Genomic DNA, 26,804 nt, shown 5'->3' on the forward strand with positions numbered 1-26,804 from the left:
ATAAGCATAAGAACTCCCTCCCTCCATCCCTCCCCCACACACACTTCAACAGATTATGTTGAAAATATGTCATGCCTCTCAAGAAGTCTGCGGGGGGGGGGGGGTGTGAATCTGCATTTTAAGCGAACTCTTAATTTTTTCTGGTTTGTGGGGCATTATATGGTTTGCAGGTTGTCAATGTTAGCCAGTTGGCTTCTGAGGATGGGGACCTGGGAGACAACCAAGTCCTTGAAATGATCCTCATTTCATTTTTAAAGTGTTTCTGCATTTCCTCTCTTAGGGTCTTCATGTGAGTTCATTTACGTTCTGTGAGGTAAGACCCCTCGTCTCAGCCAGAAGTGGTAAAAATGATCCCCGATGCTTAGAGTGAGTCCAGTCCTTATGCCTCTGTTGTCGAATTGCTGAAATGGGAACATTTGCAACTTTATTAGTTTTCACATGACCTTCCCAGACTGATTCTCTCTCTGATTTTTACAAAGAAAACAAGGAAACTACTGGGAGAAAGGAGAGCGCATTCACAGCGATAACCACACAGTTTGGTCACCTTTAAAACTGTGATGGGATTTCTGCCTTAGCTCAAGATATCCTCCAGTCTTATTTCCCCAGCATCAGCATTTTAAGTAGCCCTTCTGCTATACAACTCCCACATTCCCCAGACAAAGCCTGATAGTCCTTTAACATATGTAGTTGTAGGCCAAGATGTTTGTGTTTATGTCCCAAGATTAGAATAAATAAATAGCTACATGGTATTGAAATCACCTGTCAAAATATCCTCTGTAGTTCTGAGACACAAGGAGAAGTCTTTCAGTGTGATTGGCTTACTTGCTGGAAGAATTCAAAGGCTGTTTATCGCATTTAGTTGAAAAAAAAAAAAAAGACCCATAATTACTGCATTTTGACCCCAAGGCAAGCAATTACTCTACAAAAGCTCTCCCCAGGAAACCAGACATTAGCCTAGCTAATTAGGCTGACCTCACTGAAAAAAAAATTCTTATCATCAGGCACATGGAGATTTGGACATCTAGGACCACTGCTGGGCTGAGCCAAAGAAAGGTTCTGCCAGTCAGAGGAGACTGCTATGGGTTTTGTTCTTTTAATACTTACTTTTATGTGTTCCTAGAATCTCAGTCCCAGAGCAGGGATCTTAGCATATAGAAGGGGAGCTAAACAAATGGATTTCCTTTATTATAGAAGGAAGAAGCTAGGGAGAGGGAGAGGGAGAGAGGGAGAGAGGGAGAGAGAGAGAGAGAGAGAGAGAAGCAACCTAGGTTGTAAATTCCTTCCAACAGAGGAAATCATTCTTTGCCCTTTAAGAGAATAGTTTGTTGTTTCAGCCGTTCAGACACATTTCCCAGCCTGCTTTGTGTTCTTGCATATACAGGGAGTTAACTTTTGTTTCAGTTTCCTGAGGCTGAGTAAAATTATTTTTAAAACCCCAAGCATGTAGAATTCTCTCCTTCTAAAGAATCAGATATTTCCCTAAGGAGTCCTGTGAAACAAGGCATGTTACCATCAGGCCTTTGCACACAAAAGAGACACAAAGGAAGATGATCTCTGACTATGACTTCTCAGCGTTCAGTCTCATTGCTGGATGCATTGGATCGACCTCCCCGTGGTGCATCCCGTGAGTCCCCATTCATTGGTACTGACGATCCTTCCTAGCCGACTGAATCCTCATGGATCCCAGTCACTTTCAAAGCCATTAACTGGCTACGGAAGAAGGGCAAACGCTAGAAGAAGAAAGTCTCATTGGTTGTCAACATGTTCTTTCTTGACCTTTAACTACAGGACATCTCAGCTACTGAAGCCAGTCTGCACATTGGGAGGTTTTTGAGGGTGGGAGGGGAATAAGCAGTTCTCTTCTAGGGGCTCAGACTAGAAACATCCTTCTGCTCACATGCAGCAGAATGCCTTGGAAGGTAAAGGATTTATTTAGATTGGATGAGTCACAGAAAGCAGAAGATGACTCAAATCAGCTAGACTCAGCTTCGCTTATGGATCAGAATGACTAGAGAGTCATCCCTTTGAGTTCTGCCCCTTGTGGTATTAAAGAAATGTATTCTGACACTTGTGATGCACTGGGTTGAGTGCATATGTGACCATGTGTAAAAACCCAGGTTCAAGCTCCCACTTCCAGCCTTTGGGGGGGGATTAGTTCCATAAGCCATGAAGTGATCTTCAGGTGTCTCTATTTTTCCCTCTGTACCCTGTCCCCTCTCAATTTCTCCCTGTCCTATCAAATTAAAAAACAAAGGGGAAAAAAGTTAAAAAAAAATGGCTTGGAGTGGTGGATTCATTGTGCCCAAGAAATAACCCTGCTGCTAAAAAGAAAGAAAGAAAGAGAAAAAAGAAGAAAGAAAGAAGAAAAAAATGAGAGGAGAGAAAGAAAAGAGAAAGAAGGAAGGAAGGAAGGAAGGAAGGAAGGAAGGAAGGAAGGAAGAAAGAAAGAAAGAAAGAAAGAAAGAAAGAAAGAAAGAAAGAAAGAGGAGAGAGAGAAAGAAAGAGAAAAAAGGGGAGCCAGGTGGTGGTGCAGTGAGTTAAGCACATGTGACGCCTAGCACAAGGGCCGGTGTAAGGATCCCAGTTCGAGGTACCGGCTCCCCAACTGCAGGGGGTTCACTTCACAAGCTTTGAAGCAGGTCTGCAGGTGTCTGTCTTTCCCTCCCCCTCTCTGTCTTCCCCTCCTCTCTCGATTTCTTTCTGTCCTATCCAACAACAATGACAACAATAATAACAACAATGATAACAAAGGCAACAAAAGGGGAAAAATAAAAATAAATAAATAAATAAAAAGAATACTGTTAATAAAAGAAAGAGAAAAAGGAAAAAAAGAAAGGAGAGAGAGAAAGAAAGAGAGAAAGAAAAAAGAAAGAAAGAAAGAAAGAAAGAAAGAAAGAAAGGAAGGAAGGAAGGAAGGTGAATTATTCAGAACTCTGCCAACAGGTGTCATAACTATGGCAATAAAAGAGTGAGACAGAAGTCAAATCTGAACACATCTAATATTGGAAATATTAGATTGCTAAAGAGAATGGCAAGTATTGAAGGAAGACATCAAGAGCAAAAGATTCGTGCTAAATAAACTATGCTGGACTCTTGCTAAAGGCAGACCAGCATGGCCAATATCAATATGGAGGGTGACATCAGACATCAAGGGTGGTGGGATTGTCTCTAACCTGGCCTTGCAGAATTGTTAATATAATTGCACGAGGCAGGTTAAAGACTGGGACCAAAGATAATTCTTAGTCCAGAAGAAGGCTCAGAGAAGCTAACTAAAACTTGATCAGGGACTGGGTGGTGGTGCACCTGTATGAATACATATGTTAGGATGCACAAGGACCTGTATTCAACCCCTAGTCCCTATCTGCAGGGAGAAAGCTTTGCAAGTGGTGGAGCAGTGCTGCAGGTCTCTCTATTTCTCTCTCTCTCTCTCTCCCTCTCCCTCTCCCTCTCCCTCTCCCTCTCCCTCTCCCTTTTCCCTTTCAATTTCTGGCTGTCTATATTGCATCAATAAATTCTTTTCTTTTTCTTTTTGACTCCAGGATTATCTCTGGGGCTCAGTGCCTGCACTATGAGTCCACTGCTCCTGGAGGTCACTTTTCCCATTTCGTTGCCCTTGTTGTTGTTATTATTGTTATTGTTGCTATTGCTATTGTTGGATAGGAAAGGGAGAAATCAAGAGGAGGGAAAGACAGAGGGGGAGAGAAAGATAGACACCTGCTTTACCACTTGTGAAGCGACCTCCCTGCAGGTGGGGAGCCAGAGGCTAGAACTGTGTGCGCTTAACATGCTGCTCTACCACCCGGCCCCCATAAGTATTTCTTTTAAAAATTAAAATAAAAATAAAGCTTGACCAGATGAACGCTTTTGTTAGTGGAAAACTGAAAAACCTAAGGCAAGAGAAGCACTTGTGTCTTTTGCCTAAGCAACCCTGAGCCTGGAGAGGTGGGTTTTCTTTGGTAGGCATGTTGGCTTCTGGATAGCGAAATGGCCCCAGCTGTCTGGCCATATGAGAACCAGGTAGAAAACTTTCCAAAGGACACCTAAACAGAACCTCTCTGACTCCCTCCAGATGAAAGAGTCAAGATATTCTGTGAATACTTTCAAAGCAAACAGCATGTAGGTCATTAAATTGGTTCTTTTCTCCTACTAATATATCTGATACTAATTTGCTTGTCTGACTAGCCTGAGAAGAGCCCACAAGGAATGGGAGAAATTCCCTCTCAGTATCTATACTGGCTTTTCCTTCTCCAATATCTCAGTCTCACAACCTCCAGCATGCAAAGCTGTTCCCCCCCCCTTTTTTTTTCTGTAGCATGCTTTCTGTTATTTTAAATTTTAAAAAATATTTATTTATTCCCTTTTTGTTGCCCTTGTTGTTTTATTGTTGTAGTTATTATTGTTGTCTGCCTTCGTTGTTGGATAGGACAGAGAGAAATGGAAAGAGGAGGGGAAGACAGAGGGGGGAGAGAAAGACACCTGCAGACCTGCTTCACCATCTGTGAAGTGACTCCCCCTGCAGGTGGGGAGCCGGGGACTCGAACCAGGATCCTTACACTGGTCCTTGTGCTTTGCACCACGTGCGCTTAAGCTGCTGCACTACCACCTGACTCTTGCTTTTCCTTTTTTTAAAAAAACATCTATTTTTATTTTATTTTATTTTTTTATAGAGGCATAGAGAAATCAAGAAAGAAGGAGAGGTAAGAGAGACACCTACAGCACTGTTTTACCACTTGTGAAGCGAATCCCCAACCTTGCTGGTGGGGACCAGGGGCTTGAACCTGGGTCCTTCCACATGGTAATGCATGTGCAGACCAGTTGCACCACCACCCAACCCCCACTATCATGCTTTTCCAAGCTCAGAATAATAGTCTTGGCTAGTTCTCTTTGGGTGGACTTCATTTATCGCCACACCCCAATAAGCATCTGCATCTATGCTTATGCAGCATGCAGATGTTTACATCAACAGACCAGCCAATTTGAACATCCAGGGTAATTTTACCATTAATTTAACATGGCTCACACACAGGCAGAAAATCAAAATTGGCATGTATTATTTTACATGTTATATCTCATACATGAACAAAATAATTTCAGCAGGCAGGCAGCTTCCAGAAAGTTAAAAAAAAAAAAAAAAAAAGGAAGATACATGCAGGAGTTGACTGAATTTGGAGTAGGGCACCGAAGGAAAAACCCTGGGTGGAGGGTGAGGGTGAATGTTCAGCTTCAAGGTAGGTGGGGGGAGAGAGGATGGGACACAGTCTTTTGGTGGTGGGAATGGTGTTTATGTATACTTCTATCAATTTGCAGTCACATAAATCACTATTTAATTAATATGAGAGGGGAAAAATTGAATATCTCAAAAATTTAGAAAGAAAGAAAAAAAAGGGAAAAAAAAGAGAAACATACAGGGGTTTGTTTAGAAGACATGACTTTGAGTCCTAACTTCATACCCTCTGTGTGTTCTAGGATTTTTTTTTTTTTATTTATAAAATGGAAACATTGACAAGACCATAGGATAAGAGGGGTACATTTCAACACATTGCCCATCCCCAGAGCTCCATATCTAATCCCCTCCATTGATAGCTTCCTTATTCTTAATCCCTCTGGGAGCATGGACCCAGGATCATAGTGGGATGCAGAAGGTGGAAGGTCTGGCTTTGGTAACCGCTTCTCCACTGAACATGGGCATTGGCAGGTTGATCCATACTCAGCCTGTCTCTCTCTTTCCCTAGTGGGGTGGGGCTCTGGGAAGGTGGGGCTCCAGGAAGCGTTGGTGGGGTCGTCTGACCAAGGAAGTAGGGATGGCATCATGGTAGCACCTGGAACCTGGTGGCTGAAAAAGAGTTAAGATATAATGGAGAACAAATTGTTGACTAGTGTTCTAGGATTAATGTCTCCTTTCTGGGCATTTGTTTTCTGTTCTGTGAGATATGGAAATGATAGTAGCTGGAATTCCCTGCTGATTAAGCAAGCTGTGATTTTTATGGTGCTACCTCTCATTCCAACATTTCATATACTACTCTTAGAATTCTGAAAGTCTTTAAATGCACACATTTTATAGATACCTTTACCTTTTACAGACTATGTCTTTCCTCAGTAAGTTCTCTCATCTACAAATTTGTGTCAGGTCAGGGGAGATGTCACATCGACAGTGATACCACATCGATATCACACCAGGTTTGCACGCCTGATATTCCATAGCTGAGCAGTATTCTGGTATTTCTCTAACTCTCTTAAAGATAAGTAAATAACATACTGTGGACACTGCAGCAGAACCAAGCTCTCTAAAGGTGGGTGGTGATATGGTAGGAGGGTCCAGGGGATGTCGGGAAACTAGTAGAAAATGGTGGAGGATGACTTCAGTTTTTGGTGGGTGTGGGGAGATAAGAAACTGTATTCATGCAACAACAGCTGCCTTGTAAATAACACAATATAAATAGATCTTTCAAACGATAACATCCCAAATGACATTTATTAAAAACAAAAACTGTCTCAGGGCCAAGAAGATTGCTCTGTGTGTTTAGAGCACAGGACTTGCTTGTCTGAGGGCCCAGGTTTAATTTGGGGGGTCACCATATGCCAGAGCTGAACAGCTCTTTGCTCTCTCATAGAAACGAATTGAAACTAAATAAAAATTCACTCCAAATGTTTCAGAATTGTATAGGAAATGGACTAAAAACTTATTTTCAGTCAGCTTCAAATTTTTACCAACTATCACTCTGTGAAAATCTCAGCACCACATTACTTGGAAATAAAAAGAGATTAGCAATTTGTTTTGTAGCTGGAGGAACTTAACACAAATTGAAGAGATATGAAATTTGTGCTTAAAAATCTAACTTAAAAAATACAGAACCCTGCCCCCCCCAAAAAAAAAAGGCCTGGATAAGAAAGATTATAGTTAAACTGAAGAACTATATCACTGAAAGACCATGAAAATGGATTTTGAGTTTTGAAGCTGAGTCTAGAGAACAGGGAAATTTTGCACAGATGGAGAAGAATAAGAAAATGAAGCTCAATGTAGGAAAAGACACGTGGTACAAATCAAGAAAAATAAGTCACATTCAGAACAGTATCTCTCAGAGTGACTGCTTTGACATAACATAGGAAAAGCAACAGAACTGGTAGCTCTAAGTTGAAATCTGCAAACCAGAAGATACTAAGCAGAAAGTATTAATTGTTCTAACTACTAGTTGGCATCATTTCAGTTTCTCACAAATCCTGCCATTCTTTTACTTGAACTTATGATCAAATAGTCTCTATTTAGAAGCTGAAAGAAGTAATACAATGAATGAGGAGAATAAGCAGGCAATGTCTGCCTTTTGTAATGCATTGGACATTACTTCTAAAAATACCTTTATTTAAAAATTGTAGTAACATAAAACCTACCATTGTAGCCTTCTCAAGCATACAGTCAGCAGCATGAAATACATTTACATTGTAGTGCAACCATCACATCTACCATCTGTTTCCAGAACCTTTCATTATCCCAAGTTGAAAGTCTGTACTTGCTGAATGGTAATTCCCATTTTGCCTGCCCTAGGCTCTGATAACCACAGTTTGACTTTGTGAGTTTGACTACTCTAGGCACTGCAGGTAAGTCTAATTATACAGTGTCTTTTGTGTTGAGCATATTGGCATAATGTCTTCAACTTACACACAGGTAAGTTGTTTCTATTTATTTATTGATTTGTTTATTTATAAAATGGAAACACTGACAAGACCATAGTATAAGAGGGGTACAATTCCCACCACCAGAACTCCAATCCCAGTCCCTCCCCTGATAACTTTCCTATTCTTTAACCCCGTGGGAGTACGGACTCAGGGTCATTATGGGGTGTAGAACGTGAAAGGTCTGACTTCTGTAATTGCTTCCCCACTGAACATGGGCATTGACAGGTCAATCCATACTCCCAGTATGTCTCTTTCTTTCCCTAGAGGGGCAGGGCTCTGAGGAAGCAGAGCCCCAGGACACATTGGTGGGGTCATCTGTCCAGGAAGTCCGGTAGACATCATAATAGCATCTGGAACCTGGTGGCTGAAAAAGAGTTAACATATAAAACCATACAAATTGTTGATTAATCATGAACCTAAAGGCTGGAGTATTGCAGATAAAGGTTTGAGGTCTCTGTTTTGGAAATAGCTAGTAGGTCTATTCTAGGTATATTCCAAAAAACCCATGACTTTATTAGTTTTTGCCTGAGCCTGACACTTTCTTTTTAAAGATGGATAATAGGGAGGCTGGGGAAACAACATAATGGTTATGCAAAAAGACTTCCATGCCTGAAGCACCAAAATGTCCAAATTCAAGCTCCAGCACCACCGTAAGTCTGAGTTAAGCAGTGCTCAAGTAAAATAGATAGATAGATAGATAGATAGATAGACAGATAGATAGATAGATAGGGATGGGACTGGTAAAATAACTCACCTAGACACTGCCATTGGTTTTGTCATGTGTGTGACCAAGGGTCAAACCTGGCCCACACTGCACTGTAGGAAGTTTTGGTGCTGTTGTATCATCTATCTATCTATCTATCTATCTATCTATCTATCTATCTATCTATCTTATCTACCTATCTGGAAAGTTAGTCCAGAACAGTGAAGTCTTGCTAATGACTTACCCACTCACCCCCCCCAAATAACAAAAACAGGTGAATAATAATACTCCATTAGATAGGACACATTTTTTTTATCCATTTTAAAATATTTCAGCTACTTCCATCTTTTGCCTACTGTGAATAGTGCTGCTATAAACATGAACATACTAATATCTGATTCCTAGCTTTCAGCCCTCTGGGTACATACCCAAAGAGGAATTGTAATTCTATGTTTAATTTTTTGAGAATATGTCATACCATTTTTCATAGTGAATGCACCATTTTACATAACCACCAGCAGTATACAAGGGTTTCAGTTTCTCCAGATGCTCAGAAACATTTGTTATTTTCTGAAGTTTATTCCCCCCCTGGTATTTTTAGTTTTATAAGAAACTACTAAACAATTTTTCCAGAATGACTACACTCTATTATTTTGCATTTCCACTGGTACTATCTGAAAAATTCTCTGCATCATCATCAGCATTTGGTATTCTTACTCTTAATTGTAGCTAATATAATAGGGGAGCAATGATATCTCATGATGATTTTTCAAGAATGTTTCCTATTTGCTACATATCAGTTCAACTAATAGAATCTTTTTAACAGAAAATGAAAGAGAAGAAAAGAAAGAAAAAAAGAAAGGAAGGAAGGAAGGAAGGAAGGAAGGAAGGAAGGAAGGAAGGAAGTCTTCTTTCTACATCCCCTTCCCTCACTTCATTATCCCTCTTGGGACTCAGGGAATGTAGAAGTGTGTCCGAACTTTCTTTAGGTTACATCATCCCAAAGAAGCCTCGGTCTTCACATCTTGGTTTGCTTTCACCACTGGCCTTGAAATCTACAGGGAATGAATAAAAGAAGCAGCTGGCCAGAGGACTAAGAGGAGCCAGTTGTCCTTTGTGTTTGTGTATATTCACTTTCTAGTCACAGTTCAAGTTGTTTTACTTTCCACTGCTCCAGGAGAGAGGGAAATGTAACTGTACTTGCTATTGTTTAAACCTGCTGGACAGTAAAAACAAAGGCAGCCCTACTGTCTTTTCATAAGATAATGTCAGATAGCTCCTTTGAGAACTATTTAAAGATGATTTATACTTTTCAAAGTCTTTTGAAGTTAGAAGGGGTTCTGGATGAAGCTATCAAAGATTTTTGTGCCTCCCTAGAAATGGACCTACCCTAGTGACCCTGAAATTCCTCTCCTGGGGATATATCCTATGGAACCAAACACACCCATCCAAAAAGATTTGTGTATATCTATGTTCATAGCAGCACAATTTGTAATAGCCAAAACCTGGAAGCAACCCAGGTGTCCAACAACAGATGAGTGGCTGAGGAAGTTGTGGTCTATATACACAATGGAATACTACTCAGCTGTTAAAATGGTGATTTCAGTATTTTCAGTCCATCTTGGACAGAACTTGAAGAAATCTGTATGGAAAACAGAAATGTTGTGCATGTACAAACTATTGTATTCACTGTTGAGTGTAACACATTAATCCTCCAATAAAAATTTTTTTTTAAATTTTGTGCCTCCTGTGTGCCTGGACTGGAGATTGCAAACTTAGAAATCAGGTGTTTCTGAGCATCAGCAGTTAGAGTGAGGTGGGCAAGGTGCTCCTTGCAGAGATGTGAGCAAGTAACTGAAGAGTTACTGCAAGAGAATCAGAGAACGTGGTGATCAACTCACCCAGAGATTCTCAAACCCAGCTGAGTCTGAGGACCACATGGGCTCCCTCTGAAAAAATTTAAATTTTTTGGACCCTACCCACACAAGAATTAAGCAAGAACTTCTGAAACTTCTGAAACTGTACTTTGAGAGAAACTTCATATGTGGGCTGAATCACGTCTCCTCAGATTCACACAACAAAACCCTTTTCCCCCAATGTGGTGGGGTGGTGGCTTGGCACACCTGGTTGAGTGCACATGTTACAATGTGCAAGCATCCCAGTTCGAGCCCCCAGCCCCTACCTGCAGGGGGAAAGCTTTGCGAGTGGTGAAGCAATGCTGTAGGTGTCTCTCTGTCTCTCTCTCTCCCCTCTAACAACCCTTCCCCTCTAGAGTTCTGCCCATCTCTATCCAATCAACAAATAAAGATAATAAAATAATTTTTTAAAACTTAAGAAAAAGAAATAAGAAGCATCTCAGTAATGAGGGGGAGACTGAACTTAGCATGTCAAATTGAATAGAGACTCTTTTCACTTGTGTTCATTCAAAGCAGGTGTGGTCCATGGACCAGCAACATCAACATCACCTGTGCACCTACTAAAGCTGTAGACACTTGGTGATTCTACCTAGCCAACTGGATTAGAATCTTTGGGAGTGGGACTTACAAATGCATCCCAGTGCTTGAGCACATACAGCTTGAGAAGGGTTGTACTGGAAAGTAAGAATAAGACAAGCAGTGTCTCTTGAGTGGTGACCATGAGAAGATGAAACAAACTCAAAAGCACTTGGCAAATGCAAACGGGTTTCCCTCACAGGCGTCTTATAATCCTGGGCTCACACTGTCAGTAGAGTGACATCTGCCTCCCCCAACCTTCTTTTCAGTCTTGGTTTTGAGCATGACACCTTCACAACTAATTCTCTGGCTGCATGTGGAACAAATGGAATCCCTTGGAGACCTCCTGAGAATGTCAGGGTTATATATTTTTAGTTCAGGACATCTGTATTTGCCAATCGCAAGCCCAAACCACATGGTCAGCTTTGACTAACTTACCCCATCCCCTCCCCCCTTTTTCTTTTGTAAGCTCTTCCATTTTCTATGAAGTAACATGTTTGGAGGCCCAAGTGAAGTGGAGACAGTAAGAATTTGGTTGCTTACATTATTTTGGTTCAAACATGACTCATGGCCCAGAACTAATTTATTTATTTTTATATGGTACATTTCTATTTCACTTGGGAATTTGCCACCCCTCCTCCTCCTTTCCAGCTGCTCTCTCTTCATGGACCCCTTGCACCCTCCTTTAGCCTGCCTCCCCAGTAGGGTAGAAAAGTTTATAAAAGATGCCCAACTCTTCAGCCTCCAAGCCAGAGACTCTATTCTCTGCCAGCGTGGCTCACTCACACACTCCACCGCCCACCCACAGCTTCAGACCTGACAAGGAGAGACCACCTACCGCAGGCCCTACCACAGGCCCAACAAAGGCACGCATTTTCCACCAGCCTGCCAGCCCTCTGCATGCCTTTGGGTGCACATCTAATCACGTGGGTGTGGGGCCAGGCTCCTGCAAAGGAAGCACCCACCCCCCCCCTTTTTTTTTCCAGGAGCTACTAAACCTAGACACAAAGTTTATATCAGGTTTTTTTGTTTGTTCACTGTCATCTTGGGAAACAAAGTCAGCAACCTGGACATGATAGAATCAATATCCTCTTACAGGCCTCCTGAGTCAAGTTGTTCCTCTCTTGCCTGACCCTGCTCCTGGCCCTGGACCTGGCCCTGGCCCTGCCCCTGACCCTGCCCCTGGCTCTGGCCCTGCCCCTGTGTGCAAAAAAAAAAAAAAAAAATCAGCCTGTTCTGCATATGGGATGGAAACTGTGTTCTGGCAAAATACAAAAAGTAAATATTTAAAGGGGAAAAAGCACACACAAGGAAACAAAATGCCTCGCGTTTATGTTTCCATGGTCTATCGCCAAGTACCTCCCAGCCTCTCCAGGCTCGTGTTCAGTGTGCCATATGGTTTGAGATCAGTGGATTAAACCCCTCCACGGTTGTGAAAAACATCAGTCCATTTGGTCTGGCCTTTCTCTCCCTGCATTTGTTGTTCATTTGCAAGTTTCTCACATCTCTCGGCTGACTGCTGTCAGTGTGTTTACAGGTCTTAGATTTCTGGTGGAATCTAAAACATCACTCCGCACAGAATCCCTATTGACCATCTCCAGGGGGAGAAAACAAAACAAAAGCAACAACAAAAACAAAAAAAAATAGCTCTAAGGTACATCAAGAGATAGCTGTGAACAGAACCCAGTGACGTCTATGACCCAAATAAAGCTCTCATTTTGATGCTTCAATGATGAATACCCCTCCCCAAAAGTGAGATTGTGTTATTTCTCACCCCTGACCCTAACCCAGTGACACTGCTCAATCAACAGCTTGAAGGATAGGTTCTTACCAGGAGTCGGGGGCAAACTGTCCATCCCGGAAAACAAGGTAAAAGAGGTAGGAACAATGGTGAGCAGTGGACCAGCTAGAATAAATCCTGGCCTGCCTCTCATTTCAGGACAGAACCGAATCCCTAATTTTTAATATTGTGGATACTCTAGTACATTGTCATAAGGAACAAAGTAAAATATCTTATATGAGGTCTGAGATCTCCTTACCACAACTCTGGGGATGGATGTGCAACACTGAAGTGATGACTGGAGGGAAACAGTCATATATAAGACGTTGTCTTGCCTATTAAAGAAGTGAACAGTTACTACAGTATGACTTGCCTGTTCAAGTCAAACTTTAAAGCATTGTATCCACAGCTTTTCCAGCTAGTCTTTCTGTCTTGCCTAGAAATGCTTCTAGAGGCTAAACTGCATAGAAATAATCCGGTTCTTCTTACTCAGTTCTTGTCATTTCATTAGGGGAACTCTGTTTGATTCATGTCCTGTGGCACATTGATTTGGTTGTGGGAGATTACTTAGCAGTCATTGATGCCTTTTGACTATGGGTATGGGTAGGCTAAGAGGCAAAAAGATGTGCATTCATCTTTGAAGACAGGGAAAGGGAATACAAACCTATCACATGTATTTTTTGCAACTTCTGTCCCAGGTTAGTGAAGAAGCAATAACTATCTTAGACAAATTCAAACTGAACTTCTTTACTATAATAAATAATGCCTTGGCGTTGCATGATTTTGAATCAAAGGGCTTCAGGGATCTTTAAGCAGTCACTTTGTGGAACTACATCAAATTAAACAGCATCTGCAGAGTGAAGAAATTATCATCAAAAGGAAAAAGTAGGGGGCCAGGTGGTAGCACAGTGAGTTAAGTACACATAGTGCGAAGCACAAGGACCAGCTCAAGGATCCCAGTTCAAGCCTCCCTGCTCACCACCTGCAGTGGGGTCACTTCACAAGTGGTGAAAGAGGTCTGCCCCTTTCTGTCACCCCTCCTCTCTCAGTTTGTCTCTGTCCAACAACAACAGCAACAACAATAAGAATGGGGAAAAGAAAAGATGGCTGCCAGGAGCAGTGGATTCACAGTGCAGTCACCTACCCCAGCGATAACCCTGGAGAAAGAAAGAAAGAAAGAAAGAAAGAAAGAAAGAAAGAAAGAAAGAAAGAGAGGAAAGAAGGAAGGAAGGAAGGAAGGAAGGAAGGAAGGAAGGAAGGAAGGAAGGAAGGAAGGAGGGAAGGAAGGAAGGGCAAGAGCCTACAGAATTGGAGATGTTATTTGCAAATCATACTTTGAACAGGCAATTATTACCCAAAATATAGAACTCATAATTATCAATAAAACAAACAAAAAAATGACTAAAGATGGACAGAGGGTCTGAATAGACACTTCTTCAAAAAAAGACATAAATATTACCAACGGACCCATAAAAAATAATGCTCGTTATCTCTCACTATTAGGAAAATGCAACTTAAAACAACAAGGAAATATCACCTCATACCTATGAGGATGGCCAGTGTCAACCCAGTTAGACGTCGATTCTTTGTTTTATATTCATAGTAGATCAGTCAAAAACTGATAGTATGCCTCTGGAAAGAAGAACAGGCATGGTTCTTACTACAAGGTGGTGCTATACACCATCTAAAGGCATTGTTGCCACTGAACAGTAGTCTAAACCATGGGAGGCACTGCTATCCCAGATGACATCAAGAGCCTTCACACTAGTTCTCTCCACTGACAAAAGATATAACCAGTAAAGACCCTTGCTGCCACTCCTGCACTAATGCTCAATAAGCTACCTCAATAGGCATCACAGAGGGACCCAACCAGGATCATGTCTAAAGCCAGTGCTTTCCCTCTTCCCATGAACTTTGCCATTCCACCAAAGTCTTTGCCATTCCACCCTCTCAGCCAGGTGCCTTGGAAGCATAAAGGTTCTTCCTAGCTATTTTTTTTTTTCACAGGAATAAACCCTTCTCAACAGAGATTCAGGTAACCTCTAAGAATTTTTTTTAAATTGTGTTACGTTTTAATTCCTCCACCCAAGTAGAGGGAACATAATAAGAAAAGGGAAGATACCTCCATTTTTTTCCCTTGGTATGTCTGTAACAAAGTCAAAAACTGTTAAATGCACATTTTAGAGGCTGGGTGATGTTGTACTTGGTAAGGAACCTGCTACCAGGCACCACAACCTGAGTTCAAGCCCTCAGTCCCACCTGCAAGGAGGAGGCTTCTCAAGGGGTGAAACGGTGCTGCTAGTGTCTCTCCTTCTCTCTCTTTTTGTCTCTGTCAAAACTAAAAGAGGAAAATGATTGCCAAGAACAGTGGAGTCTAGCCCTACTATGCAGGCGTCTAGCCCTACTACTAAGTCTATATTTGATTTGCATGCCTGAGACCCTGGTGTTCCTAGATTCAATGAGTGCCACCACAACCAGAATCCAATTGTGTTTTACTATGTATCTCTTACTTATAAAAATAAATAACGTGGTCCAGGAGGTGGCGCAGTGGATAAAGTATTGGACTCTCAAGCATGAGGTCCAGAGTTCAATCCCCAGCAGCACATGTACCAGAGAGATGTCTGGTTCTTTCTCTCCTCCTTCTATCTTTCTCACTAATAAATAAAAAATTAATAAATAAAAAATAAAATAAATAACTAAGTTTTTCTTAAATGTGTCTAAAACTTAGTTTTCAGTTTGAGACAATTCTTTATGACAAGTTTATATATATATATATATATATATATATATATATATATATATGTATATATATGTATATATATATAATATATATAAAAATCAGGCATATTTCCATAGTTTTAAACTATCATGAAAATTGTTTAATGGCCATGTATTACTATATTTACTTAATACTTACTACATTTACACAAATAAAATAGTTTCCACTAAAATGTAGGAATGTCCCAATATTTGGATTCTACCTTAAATTTTTTCCCAAAAAATGTACTATCCAGATGTATGTTCAGCCTTTAAAAGACCAAAGAACAGAGCTGTTTTTGGCATCCTCAAATTTGGATATGATCTGTGTTTCTCATCATATATAATGATTAGAATAATAATAGTAATATGAAAAATATTATTTAACTATTGATATCTGATTATGCAATTTAAGATCTAGGTAAACATTTTAGATATTATATGCAGCAAATTTTCTTTGTATATTTTCTATTTTGAAATTCTATCAGTCTGTTAATACTCATATAAATAAATGCTGGAATAAATAAGATGAATCATTAACATTGTTGCATGAAACAGTGATTACTAGTCCTTCCCCAATGAAAAAATAGGGAAACAGATAGGTTGTGCAAACACTGAGAGCATGTTAGCTAGGTGTAGGAAGCATTGTCTCTTTTTAGAGACAGTACTTGGGCTGGCAAAATAGCTCACTTGGATAGCATGCTAATTTACCTTGGTCACAACCCAGATTTGAGTCCAGCACCCAACTCACTGAAGGAAGCTTTAGTGCTGTGTTCTCTTTTATTCTTTTTTCCCCTACCTTTCTGTCTCTAACAACAACAAAAAAAAAACACAGCAAAACAAAAAAAAGGCAATAATTATAAAATTTCACAACAAGAGGAAAAACAGCAATCATTAGATAACACAGCTTCTGATATTCAGAAAATCTACTGGCATAAGGATATTGCTAAGATTAAACAAAATGATATGTGTTAGATTATGTCTGGTTTTCATTACTTAAGTACACAAAGATCATTAGTCATTCAAAGAAAGATACTATTTAGGATTCTTAACAACAAAAATGAATTTAATGCAGAGTTCTATTTTTGTCACCCCTAAATTTCTTAATATGAAAGTAAGAAATTCAAATTATGTACAATATGCCTGATTGACACAGATACAACAAAGAATAAAAATTAATGAAGAAAGTATTTTAGATGAAGTGCTCATATAACACATTTTCACCAAATTTGGAAACAAAATTCTTTTTTTGAAATAACTATCTTTATTGAATAGAGGCATCCAGAAATTGAGAGGGAAGGGGGTGATAGAGCGGGAGAGAGACATGTGCAGCCCTGCTTCACCACTTGCAAAGATTCCCCCCTGCAGGTGGGAACAGGGGCTCGAGCCGGGTCCTTGTACATTGTAACATATGTGTTCAACCAGGCCCCTAAAAACAAAATTCTTTATAAAATTTTTCTAAAGACACAGTTCCATATGGTTTATGGGAGCTAAAAAAAATTTGAAAATTAAGATATTACTCTACTGAAATGTTACTCTACCCAAAATGTATTCAGTAGATGAAGACAAAGGATAATTGGGGTTTATTCAAGTGACTAGGTGATAAAAAATTCTTCCAAAATTATTTTAAAAAACTAACTTTTTCACATTCTGCTGTGTGTACCAAGTTTATGGTGTTACTAAATGTGATAATTTTGTTCTTTTTGCACCCTTCTGACAATATGGCAGATTAATGATGAGGTCAAGCAGACTTCATACTGATTTTGGTGCCAAGAGTCTCTGATTCTTCCCAGAAGAGTGAATCTTATTGAAAAAATATTTACAAATTAGAAATTCCATCAAGAAAAGTGTTGGGCAATCGTCTCTGACAACGGAACAAACATACTGGAGGCTTCAAGTGGCTTCAGAATCACAAGTACCCCACCGTTGGTTGTTCGCACTCTTCAGCTGGGTATTGAGAAAGCTATTATGGCACGGAGTTGTTGCCTGTAATCAAGAGTGAGTGGGCTCTTTCATCATTCGTTTTCATCCAAAGATAAACTACAGGACATAAAAAAGAAGGTTTGGAACAGTTTTATCGTGTAATTTTACAAAACATTTCACAAACTGAAACAGCAGCTATATCACATGTTCAAAGGCTCTTTGAACAACAAAAGGCCTTTAAACTGTACCAGTTCCGTCAGAACTGTGGTGATTATGGGTAATGGTAGTAGGGCAAAAAACTGTGGTGGTGGGTGCTGCATGGAACTATGCCCCTGTAATCTTGTAATTTTGTAAAGTCATATTAAATCACTAAAAATTATAATATTTAAAAATAAATTGTACCAGGCAGAAAATAATTCCGATTCAGTATGGGTAGTAACAACAGATCAATGCTTGCAGAATAAAAGGTGGGGGGCTGGGCAGTAGTGCACTGAGTTAAGCACACAAGTAAGAAGCAAGAACCAGCACAAGGATCCCAGTTCGAGCCCCCAGTTCCCCACCTGCAGGGGAGCCACCTCACAAGCAGTGAAGCAGGTCTGCGAGTTCCTATTTTTCTCTCACTCTCTCTACTTACCCTCCTCTCTCAATTTATCTCGGTCCTATCCAATAAAAACTGGGAAAAAAATGGCATCCAGGAGCAGTGAGTTCGTAGTGCTGGCACAGAGCCCAGCAATAACCACGGAGGCAAAATAAATAAACAAATAAGGGGACGGAGACAAGATGACAACTTGGAGGTAGCTGCTGGCATGAGCTCAAACAAGCATCAGCTTGTGACCTAGGATTTGATGGATAGGGTAGGATACACGGTGGTCAGAAGAAGGGTAAATAAGGGGTCTTAAGTGTGGCATCAAGGAGGGGTCCTATAGCTCACTCTTGGGTTAGAAAATGGAGGAAAAAGAAAGGAAATCTTTTGATTATTTCTGAAGCTCACCCCTCCCTCCCACCCCAGAACCAGACCCCAGGGGTGGGACAGCCGCTTCTAACAGGCTTCCTGCTGAGATATTTTCTTTACCAAGATTCCTGGCTTACCAGGGATGTCATTCCAATCCTTTTCCTTTTTTTATTTTTTCTAAGTGACTGGAGCTCTATTTGAGTGACAAAATATCTGACCAATCAGAGCCTCACCCCTGCCTGGGAAAGACTACCTGGAGATTTTTTTTTGCGGGGGGGGGTACTTCTTACTATTGGTTTTATTTGCTCAGGCTGCCTGAGCCAATCCAGAGCTGTCCAAGCAGCAGACTGACCGTTAGGTTTTTTTACTCTATTCTATTTCATTATTACTGTTATATATACGCATGTCCCTTTCCCCACCTCCTTCTTCAGGTTGACCAAAATTAACTGTTATTGTTTTTTCCATTGCTAGGTGACTGGGTATCCTATCCATTGTGAGAGGAACTTGTTTCACTCTACCTCTTCTCTCCACTCTCCCCTTTTTCCTTCCTCCTAATTTAAAAAAAAAAAAAAAAAAAAAAAAACCTCTTTCCTTTCACTGCTCTTTTTTTTTCTTCTTGTTCTTATCTTCTTTTCTCCCTTCCTCCTTCTTCTACTTTCTGAATTCACTGATACTCATTTGTGAATTACTTTGGGGAAGAAATTTGGCTCAGAGTGGACTCTCTGTGTTTGTCTCTCTTCTCTATTTCCCTTTCTCCTCTTGCTATCCCTAGAATTTACAGTGGAAAGTAGATTTGCATAATTGTCTACTCTTGCTTTCTCTTTTTTCTTTTCTCTTTATTTTTCTTTTGGATTTGGTTGCTATTTTTTCTTGGACTGGAGGTTTTGTTTGGCTAACTGGTATTGGTTAAACTGCATCAACCCTTGCTTCAGTTACTGTTGTTGTAATTTCTGAGGTTGGTGACTGCATTTGTCATATAGACATTTAGTATAGCATGGTTTGTACTCAAAACACAACAACTGAAGAACAACAGAACAGAAAAATAAAAAAACACATCAATAAAAGAAAATGGTTAAATCAAGACCAATTAAAACTGCTACCACAATGAATCAAGACAGGAGCCCAGAAGAAACTCCAAATCAGTCAGAAGTAACCATAGATAAGAAAAGTATGTAAGCAGTAGTTAACCTAATAATCACAGAAATGAAGACAACTATGGAGGAAAGGGCTATCAGAATTAGGGAAACAACAGATGAGGCCCTCAAGGAAAATACTAGCTACCTCGAGGTACTTAGAGAACTGAAAGCTGAAATAACTGAACTAAATGGTCAATTAGCAGAACAAGCTATTACTATAACTGAACTGAAGAAAAAAGCTGAGGGGAGGGAAAGCAGGCTTAACAAAAGCAGAAAACAGAACTAGCCAGACAGAGGATGAGCTAGAGAAAACTAAGAAAGAGGTAAAAGAGCTCAAAAAGAGATTGAGAGAGCTGAAAACAACAACAGAGACATATGGGATGTTCTTAAAAGAAGTAGCATTCCTATAATTGCCCAGTCTTATCGATGCAATGACTACCATCTCAGCATGCTTCACTTCAGACTGTTTCCAGAGATGTCAGGCATGGAATGCCAACCCTTCACCCTCATTACTCAGGTGAGACCTTTCCTTTCATGGTATTCTCTAATTCCATTCCTGGAGGTTCACTTTCTAACAAAGTCCCAAAACCTAGATATAGACCGGGTCCCATAAGATAGAGCATATATTCACATGTATCCATAAATTAGGGCAAAATATATACCTGAAAGCAAAAATACACAATAGTCTGTAGTGAGTCAGTATCAAGTTCATAATGAAATAGTGTCTACTTAGACATAGATACCCTCCTCACCTACTTCCTGTTACACTTCCCTCAGTCACTCCAAAGCTAACCTTAGCAAAGCAAGGACTGCAAAAGTTGAATAAGGGCAAGAGACTGGCATACTTTAATGATGACTCTTTAGTCACTATCAGGCCATTCCATCAGCTGGGACCCTAATCGGAGAGTCCTGAGATTCCCAAACAGACATGATGGGCCTAGACCTCAAATAAATCCCTCTCTCCATTGTTACCAGTCATATCTATCAGGAACAACACAACCCCTTTGTGGGGTCCCATAGGACCTTGCCCTCAACTTGGCTCAACAATGGTAGAGAATGTTCCATCCTCCAAAGAAAGGAGGCTGGACAACATACTCTATGCTACACTTGAGGAAGATGGGTCCTGATATTGGGGCAACCTGGAATGTGCCTATTCATGACCACAGAATATGAGCTCAGATTTACAGGGATGCAGAGGTCACATAGGCTCCTAAGCTGATTATGGGCCCCAGATGAGATCATATCAATGGTGTTATAGTCAATAATATTTATTACAGTCAATAATATTTATACCCCTTTCCCACATTAGGGAACTACTCTCTTCCCTGATCCAGCTGTCTCTCTCTGTTCTCTATCACACCCTTCCCTCTCAATTTCTGGCTGTCTCTATCCAATAAATAAATAAAGATTTAAAAAAAAGATTACGTATAACTCAGGACCATGTAAATTCTTTAAAAAGAAACAAAAAAAAGAAAGAAAGAAAGTCAATTATAAGGCTGGGGAGACAGCATTATGGTGATGCAAACAGGTCTTATACCTAAGGCTCTAAGGTCCCAGATTCAACCCCAGCACCATCATTAGCCAAAGCTAAGCAGTGCCCTGGTATGTCTGTCTGTCTGTATTTCTCTCTCACTAAAATAAAATCAATAAAATATATATTTTAAAATAAGTTGAGGGCCAGGCAGTGATGCACATGGTTAGGAACACATGTTACCATACACAAGACAATAACTCTGATAACAATTAAAAAGAAGAAGGAGAAGGAGGAGAAGGAGAAGAAGGGGAAGAGGAAGAAGGGGAAGAAGAAGAGGAAGGAAAGAAAAAGGAAAGTCAATTATGTTTTTCCATTGTTCCATTTTTAGTTCTAACATTTAAGAACAGATTCTTTTTTCCTTGAACATATGCAATAATGCCAGTAATCAAGATAACTAAGTGAAGGCAATAATCTGAGGTCTGTTCTGGAAATATACAGAAAGCCTCTTCATCCATGCTTTTAGTCTGAGGGTTGCTTCAACAAAATATGTCCTATAGTTTATCTTTGGATAAAAAAGCATGATGCAAAGGACCCACTTACAGGCAGCAAATCCCAGAAAAATTAAGTGGAGAAAACTTCATTTAGCTTATTAATTTATTACTGATTTTTGTGGTACTTGGGTTTTGCACATGCTCAGAATCATCATCACCCAGTCAACTGTTCTGTTGCTTATTTCAGAGAGAGAGAGAAGACGGAGGGAAGAGCATCACAGCACCAGAACTTTGACCCCTGCTGTCATGGTACTCCCATGTGATGCCAGGGCTCAAATCTGGGCCATGCACATGGCAAGACACATATCCTACTTGGTGAGTCATCTCCCAGGCCCAAGGAAACTTGATTCAGTTAGATGCCTATATGTTTAAATATTTATTTATTTATTATTATTCTGTCATTTTATTATTGATTTAATAATGATCAACAAGACCCTAGGATAAGAGGGGTACAATTTCACACAGTTCCCACTACCAGAGTTCCGTATCCCATCCCCTCCATTGGAATCTTTCCTATTCTTTATTCCTCTGGAAGCATGGACCCAGGATCATTATAGGGTGCCGAAGGTGGAAGGTCTGGCTTCTGTAATTACTTCTCCACTGGACATGAGCGTTGACAGCATTGGATCAAACTGCATGTTTAAAGACATCATTGAAGAGAGATTTCCCAAAGAATGACCAGAGCCAGGCAAATGGTGACCACCTGGCTAAGTGACTCCTAGCATCTACAGAAAATAAGATTTGGTTAGCCAGGTTTGTAGGTTTGAACATGGAAGCTGTTTGCAATATATTAATTTTATAAAGTATTTTGCAGTGAGCTTTCTTCATTAGAAAGCAGCCCAGGGAGTCAGGTCATGGCACACCCAGTCTAGTGTGTATGTATTACTATGTGCAAGGAGCCAGGTTGAAGCCTTGTAGTATGGGGGGGAGGGGGACTTCACAAATGATAAAGCAGTTCTGCAAGTATCTGCCTCTCTCTTGCCATTTCCTCTTTCATCTCAATTTTCTCTGTTATATCAAACTAAAACAAATAAATAAGCAGGACACTTTTGTTTAATTTTGTCCTTCAAAATAATTATTGGAAGTGGAATCATAGTGTTGATGCTCCAGAAAACTTCATTATTAGCAATAATTTATCTATAAATCATTAGCAATAAGTGTCTTTTTAATACTTATTTCTTCCCTTTTGTTGCCCTTGTTATATTGTTGTAGTTATTGTTGTTGTTGTTATTGACGTCATCACTGTTGGATAGGACAGAGAGAAATGGAGAGAGGAAGGGAGACAGAGAGGAGGAGAGAAAGACACCTGCAAACCTGCTTCACCGCCCGTGAAGTGACTCCCCTGCAGGTGGGGAGTCCGGGCTCAAACCGGGATCCTTACGCTGGTCCATGGGCCAAGTGCACTTAACCCGCTGCACTACTGCCCTACTCCCACAATCAGTGTCTTCTAAGACTCTGGGCATCATTGATTTTTTTCAATGAACTTTGCTAATTCGATAAGGGTTAGTTATGTATCTTCATTATGATACATTTCTTTGATTTAAGAATAATGGGGGGAATACAGGTCCAAAAAGGATGACAGAGGGCCTAGTGGGGGTTGTATTATTACATGGAAAACTGGGAAATGTCATGCATGTACAAACTATTGTATTTACTGTCGAATGTAAAACATTAATTCCCCGATAAAGAAATTAAAAAAAAAAAAAGAAAAAATGGAAAAAGTCAAACAGTGACTATCACCAACTGTCTCTGTAGTTGAGTCCATGGTGACATAGTTGGATCACAGTTAGGAAGTGTGAAGTATGAGATGTAAGTACCTTACAACTCCGGTCAAAGTGAGAAGAAGATGCCTCGCAGTTTCCCAACAGCATTCCCACTCTCCCAGAGGTAGGAAAGTAAGCAGTTTTTCAGATTCTATTAAGTACTGAAAAGAGACAGGCATTCAAGTCACCACATTCATGTCTTCCATTTGATAAAAGGGGAAGGTCACTAAGCACCTTATCCCATGCATTCTGATTTCAAAATTTTCATTTTTAATCATGTAAGACAGGTGAGTTTCCTGAAGACTCTAGTAACTTATTCTTGTGAAGATTATATAACATATATGTCCTAGATCATGGAAATTACAAAGCCTCAGATTAATACTACTGAAAAAATATTTTCTGCCATCTAATGCACTGTATATTTGGCTTAATTCTTTTGTCTATTTACATTTTCCCAACACCATCCAAGTCCAATTACAATATAAGTCCCCTTGCAGCCCAGGAAGTGGCATGCTATAGAACTCCGTGCTGGTAAACATGAGGTTCCCAACTCAGTTCCTGACCCCACCTAGGCCAAAACGCAGATTGCTTCCCTCCCTCCCAGTGTATGTCTTGATAAATAAACTTTTTTTCAAAAGAACATAAGTTCCAAAAAAGCAAGGGTATGGACACTTGACTAATTTCTGTAACCCCAAAGCTCAGAAGAAAAAAAAAGCTGGATGCAGCATTGGTACTTGGTAAATGTTTATCAAGTGAATGAATGAATGAATGAATTTATGACAAGTTCCTTGAAAAATTATCACTGCAATTTATAAGATTTTATTCCATAGTAAATGTTAAAAGAGGAGGCAGTACCCTATCCAAGCAAGCTCAGTGATAATGCCACCTGACAAAAAAAAAAAAAAAGAATGGGGAGTGGGGCTGTAGCGCAGCGGGTTAAGCGCAGGTGGCGCAAAGCACAAGGACCGGCATAAGGATCCCGGTTTGAACGCCGGCTCCCCACCTGCAGGGGAGTCACTTCACAGGTGGTGAAGCAGGTCTGCAGATGTCTGTCTTTCTCTCCTCCTCTCTGTCTTCCCCTCCTCTCTCCATTTCTCTCTGTCCTAGCCAACAACGACAACAATAATAATAACTACAACAATAAAAAAAAAGAATGAAACAAGGAAAACTCTGATGTCGACTTTCGAGTCCTGATGTTGCAGTTTGCTGGGTCTTTCTCCAGGGCAGGTCAGAGATAAAGATTGATGATCACCCTCATTTAAAATGTGTAAAATTCTGACTCAGAAGCCTTAAAAATGTTACAATCAGATCTCACTTACTTGGGTGGCGGGGGGGGGGGGGGGGGGGTTGTGTTTATTGATCAAAGCTAGAAAACTGCTGACTGATTCTGACCAGGACTTTCCTCAACAGCTTTTAGCATCATGGACTGGCCAAGAATCCTGGTGACTAGCTTCCCATGGAATCCGGGACTACAATCTTTAGTCAGCTTTCCGTTTGTACACTCTATCCCCAACTCCCTACAGGAAGAAAAAAAAAACATATGTGGTGCTTTCTTCTTAATTTTTTAAAAGGGAAACAAATTCTTCATCTTAAAAAAAAGAAGTTCCAGTAAACCTTTTTAGCTGATTTATAAGGAAATCACTTCAGAGCTTTATTTTGCATTTCCCATCAGGGCAATCACTTCTGCTATTGAAGATAGTGCTACCAAGGATGAAGAGGTTTTTGAGTCAAAGGTGCAGGAGTGTGAAGACATACGTGTGTGTGTGCCAACCAACGTATAGAATGCCTTTGTTAGTCACTGAGAATGCTCAAGAATCCAGTTGCTTTACAAAGAAAAAGAGAAGGGGGCGGGGTGGGTGGCAGTGCACCGGGTTAAGTGCACATAGTATGAAGCGCAAGGACCTGCGAAAGGATTGGGGTTCGAGCCCCAGGCTCCCCATCTCCTGGGGAGCCAAGTAGGTTGAAGCAGGTCTGCAGGTGTAGCTCTTTCTATCTCCCCCTCTCTATTTTCCCTTCCTCTCTCAATTTCTCTCTATCCTATTCAATAAAAATAATAATAATAAATAAATAATGGGAAAAATAGCCTCCAGGAGCAGTGGATTTCTAGTGCTGGCACCAAGCCCCAGCAATAATCGTGGAGGAGAGAGAGAGAGAGAGAGAGAGAGAGAGAGAGAGAGAGAGAATGCGAAATAGTGATTTTGTTGATAGCCCAGCTAGGCAGCGTCTGATATTTTTGGCCCTGGAAACACCAGGTGTTGTTGGCTCCAGCCTCCTTAAGTGCCTCTGAGTGCTACAGGGTTCTGTATGTGTGAAGGGTTAGAGATGCAGGAGCAGAGAGGAGGGCATAGTGACCCCTAGGAGTCTGTTTCCTTTGCTTCTCTTCACAAAGGCAGAAGTCACAGGCATAGTCTCACCCTAGGGGCAGTCAAGTGCCAGCCCTGAAGTCAGGAAAGCATTTGTACACCAGTACAAATGTTAATTGTTCAGAAAGAAAATTGGGCCTCTTTTTTGTCCTGGGTATGTGGGTCAAGTCCCACAGGAAAGGCTGTGTGTCTCTTTTTGTTTATAGGTATTAACACTGTATTTATTTTGTTCCCATAATAAATGGATGGAAGACTCATTAGCACTGTTTTCTTGTTCTTCCAGGACCCCCACCCCCAGATGCCTGTATTGTCAATCCCACTAATAAAGAGATAACTGCCTTGATCGTTTCTACAAATTCAGAGTGTTTTCACATGGGTCTAGGTAAGTGCCGTCCCTTTGTAATATCCATGCTGAAGCCAGGTTCTCTCGAGTGCTGTCTGTTCAGAAATGCAGCTGTCCTCAGGGGAGCAATAGGGAGAATCAAGTAGAAAGATTCTAAAGTCAAGAAAAGGGCTGTGTATCACAAAGAGCAAACACAAGAACCTTAGAGAAATGTCCCTATAAAGAATTTAGCAATGTATCATCTACCCAAGGAGTCAGCATTCAGTAGTTGATATTTACAACTTCTACTCTAAGACATACATTATTTTGTCTCTTTTAATGCAATGCCAGGACTCAGGTATGCACAGTACCATGGCTGAGAGGCCACTACAGGGAATTTTATTTGAATATTCTTTATTTAGAGAGATAGGGAGAGGAATGTCAGAAACACAGACAGATAGAGGAGAAATACCACACTAAACCATCAATGGAGCCCCACCAGTGCCAACTATGGTGTTCCCATGTGGTATAAGGACTTAATATCCAGGACCTCGCACATAGCAAGGTTAGTTCTTTACTAGAGAAACTATCTCCTAGCCCCCAATTTTTGAATTTTGTCATAATTCCTCTGTAAAACAAAAACACTTACGCTTTTAAAAAGAAAGAGATAGGCCTCAGAAGCCTGAGAAGGGAAAGTGTGTGTGTGTGTGCGCGTGCGTGCGTGCGTGTGTGTGTGTGTGTGTGTGTGTGTGTACTTTTTCATGAACTACATGCTCTGAAAATGGTCTTTGAGACACCCTAGAAATGTCTTCAAGCCTCTGCTTCGCAGTCTTCTGCTGTAAGTAACATACAAATCCCACCGACTCCTTTAACTCCTTGCACAGTTGTTTTTAGGTAGTTAATCTAGAAGGGAGCTT

This window comes from Erinaceus europaeus, chromosome 10 (assembly GCF_950295315.1).
Source record: "Erinaceus europaeus chromosome 10, mEriEur2.1, whole genome shotgun sequence".
NCBI classification, from domain to species: domain Eukaryota; kingdom Metazoa; phylum Chordata; class Mammalia; order Eulipotyphla; family Erinaceidae; genus Erinaceus; species Erinaceus europaeus.